The sequence below is a fragment of the Wolffia australiana genome, chromosome 11 (genome assembly GCF_029677425.1).
Source record: "Wolffia australiana isolate 7733 chromosome 11, ASM2967742v1".
NCBI classification, from domain to species: domain Eukaryota; kingdom Viridiplantae; phylum Streptophyta; class Magnoliopsida; order Alismatales; family Araceae; genus Wolffia; species Wolffia australiana.
In genome coordinates this window covers 4,395,792-4,405,000 of record NC_135845.1, presented here as the reverse complement: position 1 = coordinate 4,405,000, position 9,209 = coordinate 4,395,792, and the positions used below count along the sequence as shown (strand labels likewise).

General features: G+C 43.3%; 1 long non-coding RNA gene across 1 annotated transcript; it reads left to right on the top strand.

The window, feature by feature from the left end:
* Positions 1-4,854: 4,854 nt before the first annotated feature.
* On the top strand, positions 4,855-9,209 carry LOC144709468 (uncharacterized). Its single transcript, XR_013583041.1, has 2 exons — positions 4,855-8,915; positions 9,000-9,209. It is a non-coding gene; the product is annotated as an uncharacterized LOC144709468 (long non-coding RNA).

The following is a 9,209-nucleotide window of genomic DNA, read 5'->3' as shown; positions in this document are numbered from 1 at the left end:
GTCTCGTATGCTTCGCTGTTTCTCTCTCTAGAACCTCAGTTGGCTCAGCTCGGCGTCTATTTCTCTTTCTACTGGTCGAGATTGAGTGTGTGTTTTTGTTGAAGAGGGTTACGGTCGATAAAAACGTTTAAGTAATGGTTTGATGAAAATGGAGAGAAGTTCTCTGGTTGCCGTCGGTTTCTCTGTTTCTCTCTCTAGAATCTCAGTTGGCTCAGCTCGGCGCCTATTTCTTTTTCTTCTGGTCGAAAGAGAGTGTCCGTTTTTGTTGAAGAGGGTTACGGTCGATAAAAACGTTGAGTAATGGTTTGATGAAACAGGAAAGAAGTTCTCTGGTTGCCGTTGGTTTCTCTGTTTCTCTCTCTAGAATCTCAGTCGGCTCAGCTCGGCCTCTCTCTCTCTCTCTCTCTCTCTCTCTCTCTTCCGGTCGAGAGATTGTGTGTGTTTGTTGAAGACTGTTATCGTGGATAAAAACATTGAGTAATGGTTTCGATGAAACAGGAGAGTTCTCTGGTTGCCGTTGGTTTCTCCGTTTCTCTCTCTAGAACCTCAGTCGACTCACCTCGGAGTCTCTCTCTGTGTCTCTCTTCTGGTCGAGAGAGAGTGTGCGTGTTTGTTGAAGAGGGTTATAGTCGACAAAAATATTGAGCAATGGTTTTGATGAAACAGGAGAGAAGTTCTCTGGTTGCTGTTGGTTTTTCTGTTTCTCTCTCAGAACCTCAGTCGGTTCAGCTAGGCGTCTCTCTCTCTCTCTCTTTCTTCTGGTCGAGAGATAGTGTGTTTTTGTTGAAGAGGCTGACGGTCGATAAAAACCTTGAATAATGGTTTTGATGAAACAGGAGAGAATTCTCTGCTTGCCGTTGGTTTCTCCGTTTCTCTCTCTAGAACCTCAGTTGGCTCAGCTCGGCGTCTCTATCTCTCTATCTCTTCTGGTCGAGAGAGAGTGTGTCAGTTTGTTGAAGAGGGTTATTGTCGATAAAAACGTTGAATAATGAGTTTGATGAAACAAGAGAGAAGTTCTCTGGTTGCCGTTGGTTTCGCTGTTTCTCTCTCTAGAACCTCAGTTGGCTCAGCTCGGCGTCTCTCTCTCTCTCTCTCTCTCTCTCTCTCTCTCTCTATCTTTCTTCTGGTCGACCGATAGTGTGTTTGCTGAAGAGGGGCATGGGCGACAAAAACGTTGAGTAATGGTTTTGAGGAAACAGGAGATAATTCTCTGCTTGCCGTTGGTTTCGCTGTTTATCTCTCTAGAACCTCCGTTGGCTTAGCTGGCCTTTTCTCTCTCGTCTGATAGAGAGAGAAAGAGAGAGTGTCATGATCGTTTAAGGACGGTGAATAATGGTTTTGATGAAACAGGAGAGAAGTTCCCTTGTTTCTCGTTAGTTTCTCTGATTCTCTCTCTAGAACCGAGTTGACTAAGCTGGCCGTCTCTCTCTCCTCTGCTAGAGAGAGTCTGCATGTTTGTTAACGAGGGTCATGGTCGATAAAAACATCGAGCAATGTTCTTGATGAAACAGGAGAGAAGTTCTCCGGTTCTCGTTGGTTTCGCTGTTTCTCTCTCTAGAACCTCGGCTTAGCTGACCTTCTCTCTCTGGTCTGAGAGAGAGAGAGAGAGTCATTATCGTGTAAAGACGCCGAATGATGATTTTGATGAAACAGGAAAGAAGTTCCTTGGTTCTCGTTGGTTTTTCTGTTTCTCTCTCTAGAACCTCAGTTGGCTAATCGGGCCTTTTCTCTCTCTCGTCTGATAGAGAGATGTAGAGAGAGCGTGTCTCAAAGAGTGTAATTATCGTGTATTGGTTTTGATGAAACAGGAGAGAAGTTCCCTGGTTCTCCTTTGTTTTTTCTGTTTCTCTCTCTGGAACCTCAGCTGGGCGTCTCTCTCTCATCTGATTGAGAGAGGCAGAGAGAGAAATTACGATCGTATAAGAGCGTTGTAAAATGCTTTTGATTCATCAGGAGAGAGGTTCATTGGTTCTCGTTATTATCGCTGTTCCTCTCTCTAGAACCTCAGTTTGCTTAGCAGGCCTTATCTCTTTCTCTTGTCTGATAGAAAAAACAAGTTTATGGTTCGATGAAACAGGAGAGAGGTTCTCTGGTTCTCACTTGTTTTGCTGTTTCTCTCTCTACAATCTCAGCTGGACTTCTCTCTCTCTGGTTTGACAGAGAGAGAAAGAGAGGGTGTCTTTTGAAGAGTTTCGTGGTCGTGTAAAGACGATGAATAATGGTTTGATGAAACAGGAGAAGTGTTCGCCGGATCTCGTTGGTTTTGCTGTTTCTCTCTCTAGAACCTCAGTTGGCTAAGCTGGACTTTTTTCTCTCTCTGGTTTGATAGAGAGAGAAAGAGAGGGTGTGTCTTTTGAAGAGTTTCATTGCCGTGTAAAGACGTTGGATAATGGTTTGATCAAACAAGAGATTTTCGTCGGTTCTCGTTGGTTTTGCTGTTTCTCTCTCTAGAACCTCAGTTGGCTCAGTTGGACTTCTCTCTCTGGTTTGACAGAGACAGAAAGAGAGAATGTGTCTTTTGAAGAGTTTCATGGTCGTGTAAAGACGTTGAATAATGGTTTGATCAAACAAGATATTTTCATCGGTTCTCGTTGGTTTTGCTGTTTCTCTCTCTAGAACCTCAGTTGGCTCAGCTGGACTACTCTCTCTCGTCTGGTAGAGAGAGAAAGAGTGTGCGTGTTGAAGTGTCATGCTCGTGTAAAGACATTCAATAATAATTTGAAGAAATAGGAGGGAAGTTCATGGTGGTGTAAAGACGTTGGATAATCGTATGAGGAAACATTGTGGGGAGAGAGAGAGAGAGAGAGAGAGAGAGAGAGAGAGAGAGAGAGAGAGAGAGAGAGAGAGAGAGAGAGAGAGAGAGAGAGAGAGAGAGAGAGAGAGAGAGAGAGAGAGAGAGAGAGAGAGAGAGAGAGAGAGAGAGAGAGAGAGAGAGAGAGAGAGAGAGAGAGAGAGAGAGAGAGTCTCATGGTCGTGTAAAGACGTTGAAGAATCGTTTTTCTTGTTTTCCAAGCTTCCCTGGTTTTCTCGTGTTTCTTTGTTTCTCTCTCTAGAATCTTTTCTGCCCTCATGGAGAGACGAAGCCGTGCAGAGTGTGATGGTAGTGCAAAGGCGTTAGAGTTATCGTACGATGAGACAGGCGAGAGCCTCCCCCTAGTTTTTTCTAGTGGTTTCGCTGTTTCTCTCTAGGACTTCTGTTGACTATCTCTCTCTCATCTGCTAGAGAGAGTGTGTTACGGAGTATCATAGATGTTGAATGATCTTATGATGGAACAGGAGAGAGTTTCCCTGGTTTTTTCATGGTTTCGTGATTTTTCTCTCTAGAAGCTATACTGTCTCTCTCATCTGCTAGAGAGAGAGTCTGTTGCAGAGTATCATAGACGCTGAAATAAGAGAGGTTCCATGGCTTTTTCATGGTTTCGTCATTTCTCTCTCTAGAAGCTATACTGTCTCTCTCTCTCTCAGCTGCTAGAGAGAGTGTGTTGCTGAATATCATAGAATTTAATAATCGTATGATGAAACACGAGAGAGGTTCCCTGGTTTTTTCATGGTTTCGTTATTTCTCTCTCTAGAAGCTCTACTGTCTCTCTCTCTCTCTCCTGCTAGAGAGAGAAGTGTGCGTTGCAGAGTGTCATGGTCGTGTAAAAACTTTGTATGATCAATCCCATGATATAAACAGGAGAAAGCTTCCTTAATTTTCTTGTTGTTCCCGATGTTCCCATCACCGTCTTGAAGGGACGTCGGTCAAAATATCTCTCTCTCTAGAACTGTATACTCTCTCTATATATCTTATTTTATTATCTACCGGTATGTTTCTCAGTTCTCGCTTTCATTGCCTTTCTCGATCTTCTCTTGTCTTTGTCCATCTCTTTCTCTCTCTACATCTCTATCGTATTTACATTTCTGTCGTTCTCTCTCCCTTTCTACGGCCATCTCTCTCTCATTCTCGCAATTAATTATCATTTGATGCGAAACAACATATTTTATAGCCTTCGCATGCTCTCGATCTTATAATTCTAAATATCCCCGATTATTTTCTCTCTCTAAGTGTCTCTTGCACCGTCTCTCTCTCTAGAACTGATCCCGAGAGGGAAGAATGCACTCAACAAGAAGGCATCTCTCTCTATCCAGTTTACTGTTTCTCTCTCCTCCTTTACGGAAGAGACTACCCGTGTTTACCGTGACAAGTTTTAAGTGAGATAAGAGGGAGGAGCGAGAGGTGTGCATGGGGAGCAACGGCTGAAAGAGAGAGAAAGAATTAAGAGAAAGAAACAAAGAGGAAGTGAGAGGGATCAAACGAGAGGTAGAGAGAGAAAAAGAGGGATGAGATTGAGAAAGAGGGGAGAGAGAGACACAGATAGAGAGGGAAACAAGAGCAAATGAGATCGGAAAAGAGGGGGGGAGAGAGAAAGGGAGAGTGAGAGAAACAAAGAGCTAATGAGATCGGGAAAGAGGGGCAGAGAGAGAGAGAGAGAGAGAAACAAAGAGCAAATGAGATCGGGAAAGAGGGAGAGAGAAAGGGAGAGATAGAGAGAGAGAGAAGCGAAGGGCAAATGAGATGAAAAAGAGAGCAGAGAGATAGAGAGGGCGAGACAGAGAGGGAAACGAAGAGCAAATGAGATAAAAGAGAGGGCAGAAAGAAAGACAGGCAGAGAGAGAAAGAAAGATAAGATGAGATGAAAAAGAGAGCAGAGAGGGTAGCGAAGAACAGATGAGACGAAAAAGAGGGCAGAGAGATAGAGAGGGAGAGACAGAAAGAGAAACAAAGATAAGATGAGATGAAAAAGAGAGCAAAGAGATAGAAAGGGAGAGACAGAGAAAGATAAATAGATAGCAAATGAGATGAAAAAGAGAGCAGAAAGAGAGAGGGAGAGGCAGACTGAGAGAGAAACAAAGATTAGATGAGATGAAAAAGAGAGCAGAGAAATAGAAAGGGAGAGACAGAGAAAGAGAAATAAATAGCAAATGAGATGAAAAAGAGAGCAGAGAAATAAATAGCAAATGAGTTGAAAAAGAGAGCAGAAAGATAGAGAGAGAGACAGAGAGAGAAACAAAGAGCAAATGAGATGAAAAAGAGGGCAGAGAGAAAGAGAGAAGCAAAGAGCAAATGAGATGAAAAAGATGGCAGACAGAGAGAAAAGAAGAGCGAATAAGGTGAAAAAGAGGGCAGAAAGAGAGAAACAAAGAGGAAATTAGATGAAGAGAGAAGCGAGAGAGAGAAACAAATTGCAAATGAGATGAAGGTCGAGGAAACAGGGACAGAGCGAGGACAAGTGATATGAAGAAAGGAGAGAGAGAGAGCGCAAGTGAGCTGAAGAAAGAGGAGAGAGAGAGCGAGGAACAAAGCGCAAATGAGATGAAGAAAGAGGAGAGAAAGAGAGAGACAAACCGGAAATGAGAAGAAGAAAGAAGAGAGAAACATATTGACGGATCCCGCGCGCTGGAAAAGGAAGTAATGGCCTATGAACCAGAGCCGGTCGCTGAGAGGGGAGACCTGACAGGGCAAAAACAGGAATTCGAGGGGGGCGACAATGCTCGTACGGGACCTGAGGGGATCATCCTGTCCAAGGCCGAAGGACGAGCGCCCTGTGAAGCCAACGGCCCGACCATCGAAATATTTCTACTTCTAAGGCGTTCTGTTTTCCCTTTTTGATTCCCTCCGACGGTCGATAAATAGGGAGCTCCCATAGTGTGGGACGGGGTCGAACATTTTCTCCTATTTTGAAAATAGTTTCTTTTAAGTTATCTTGTTGGTGAGAAGCCAGAGGTAACGGGCTCCCGTCGTGAAGACTCACCGGTCGCTTAGCGGCGGTGTTGGAGTCGGGCTCGCCGCGAAGGCAGGGCGAGGTATTTCCATCACCGCCGCAGCCATTCTACTCGTCTTATCTCCATCCCCCGCTTTCAGTCCTACGACTTTCGGAGGTGGGACTACACGCTCCGAGCCACTGACCGCATCACATATGCATGGCTAGGCGTCGGGGATTGGATGGGATCTTTCGAATCTTGATCGAAAGATTCGAACGATAACCAATTCGAACAATTTGTTTGTGTTCAATCGAACAGACTCTTTATTTGTGTTCGATCGAAAGTTTCGAACGAACAATTTGGTTCGTTCGGGTTTGTGGCCGCTGCTGGCGGCCGCTAGATTTGAACATTAGATTCGATCCGATTCGAACGTGTTCTAATTGGATCTTATTAGAACAGCCACCTTGTTCGAATGCCCAATCCGATCGAACATTCGAACGATCTGTCCGAATCCCCCATCCCTACGCATGACGAGTAGGCATTGGGGATCGGATCAGATCGTTCGAATCTTGATCAACAGATTCGAACGAACAAAAGCCGATACGAACGATTTGTTCGAATCTTTCAATCGAACAGACCCTTTGTTCGTGTTCGATCGAAAGTTTCAAACGAACAATTTGGTTCGTTCGTGTTCAATTGTCATTTGTTCGACCTTGTTAGAACAAGTTCGAACAATTTTGAACAAATGGCCAGCGGGGCCAGCGACCGCCACCGACTCTCTTTGGCGGCCGCTGGCCGGCGCTGGCGGCCGCTGGCCGGCGCTAGCGGCCGCTGGATGGTCGCTGGCTGGTGCTGGGCGGCCGCTGGCCGGCGCTGGCGGCCGCTTGCCGGTGCTGGCGGTAGCTGGCCGGCCCTGGCGGCCGCTGGCCCCGCCAGATTCAAACATTCGATTCGATCCGATTCGAACAACGTGTTCAAAAAATCCGATCCGAACAGATGCTCAGATCGGGTTCGGATCGAACTTGAAGGGGCAAATCGGTGTTCGGATTCAATCGTTGAATGCACGATCCGATCGAACATTCGAACGATCTGTCCGAATCCCCGAAGCCTAATGGCGAGGAACAACAAAGAGTGAGGAGAGAGAAAAATAGAGAGAAAGAGAGAGAAGAGAGAGAGATATAGAGGAAGAGAGAGAAATAGAGAAAGAAAGAAAGAGAGAGAAGAGAGAGAGACGTATACAGGAAGAGAGAGATAGAGAGAGAGAGGGAGACAGAACCCAAGAGAGAGCAACGGAGAGAAAGAGAGAGACAGAAAAAGAGAGAAAGAGATAGAGCAAGAGAGGGAGAGAGAGAGCATGACACAGAAAGAGAGAAAGAGAGAAAGAGAGAGACATAGAGAGGAAGAGAGAGAAAGAGAAAAATAGAGAAACATATAGAGAAAGAGAAAGAGAGACAGAAAAAGAGAATGAGACACAGAGAGAAAGAGAAGAGAGACATAGAGAGAAAGAGAGAGAAAAGAGAGAAACATTGAGAGAAAGAGAGAGATATTTAGAGAAAGAGAGATATTGAGACCGTAGGGAACGCCACGTCCGGGACGTGACGAGATGGTTGACGAGTTTTGACGGACGCTGACGTGACGAAATGTTCGTCACGTCATCGTCACGTCACTCATCCAAGGATTTTTAAAAAAATCATCACCGACCTGTCACTCGTCCGCAAATCCTTGTCTTATTTTCATTTTTATGTCTTATGTATTTTTATTCTTCTTGTTATTGTGTTATGTCACCGGCCCTCTCCCTCTCTCTCTCAACTCCTCTAATTCTCCCCTTACGATCCCTCCCTCTCCTTGTCCCCTTATGATCTCTTTCCCTCTCTATCTCTTGCTGGATCGCCCCCTCTTCCTCTTCTCTCTAGATCGCTCTGTCTCCTTCTCCCTCTCCCTTTGTTGATCTCTCCCTCGATCCCTCTCCCCGTCTCTATTTGGATCGTTGCCACTCCTTCTCCAGTTCTCCCTCTCTATCTGTGGAAGAAGTTTTTTTCTTCTCTTGCGCGGACAGGGATTTCCACGTAGGGCTAGATACCAGATTGGGGGTCACAATCAGCCTGCTGATCTCTCGGGGTATCAATCAGGTAATTTCGTTTGAATTTCATTCTTCGCCATTTGTATTTGTTTGCTGAATTGTGCTGATTGCTCGTTTCTCGTTTCTTCGTCGGGATTCTCCATTTATTTCTGTCCCTCCTTCTCTATCTCCCTCTCCCACTCTCTACGTCAGGATTCTCCATTTTATCTGGCATCGAAGTGGCAATATTTACTGATCAGGTTTACTTGTGATGAAGGGAGAACCTAATATCTGTGTTGAAATTAAGTGTTTGATAAGAGAATATCTCATATCTAAAATTTGAATTTGAACAACTGACTTGGCCGTTAACATAGAAACATGATTCATATTCCTTTTTACATATGAGGTTTTGGACCTTTTGGTTGCCCAAATTTTACAGAGGATGATGCGATAATATACAAATATGATGCAAGAGAAAAAAATATTCCTGCGGATTAAAAAAAAGTTGACAAAAATATTTATTTTATTTAACGAAATTGTCAACCAATGTTGTCAAACCGTATAATAGATCAATTGTCTTGAAATGAGAAAAGTGCTAAACTTGCACATGACATTTGATTTTTCCTATCATCTAGTTTCAACATAAAAATGATGATTCTTCAATTTTTTAATAAATTGATGTGTACATGTTTGTTTTGTTTTTATACTTCTCATCATTTGGTTCATTATTTTTCATTTGTCCAGATTTATTGATTTCACTTGAATTAAATGTGTATCTTGCAAACCTCACTTGGTTTGATAGAGGCTAATTGGTATTTATAATTTTATTTTAATTTCAATGATGTTACTACGCTTTGGTACTAATTTGAAGATCAGAAGTTGATCTGTATAAATCTAATGGGTCTAAGTGAATGAGAGCAAGATGAAGACCTCGGTGAGCCCATAGATCAGGTCAATGTTTATACCATCTCATAGACCAGGCAAGATGTTGTCTCTTAGAGAATCCCAATTAAAATGAGTTTCATTTATCTTGTTCTAAATACTTCCATTGCAGGAGCTCTTTCTGTTTAATATATTGCTGATTTAGAGCAAAACAAGTTCGCCATATCTTGTAAGTGTATTTCCAAAAGGATTAAGTTCTATTTTTTCCGGACTTTTCCAATAACTGTAAAGTAAATATTTTTCTTTGCCTTAGGTCATGAAGGTTGGAAATCTAAGAAACAGGACCACATACTTTCGCACATAGTTTATTCGGAGCAATTCTAATAGGCGGGATATTGTCAATATACACTCCTTTAGAAGTATGTTTCATCTATCTTTCTGTGTCAATTTAACATATAGAGGTATGTTCCATGATCTCTGATAACTTGCAAATTAACATGATTAATTAATGAATTTTATATTA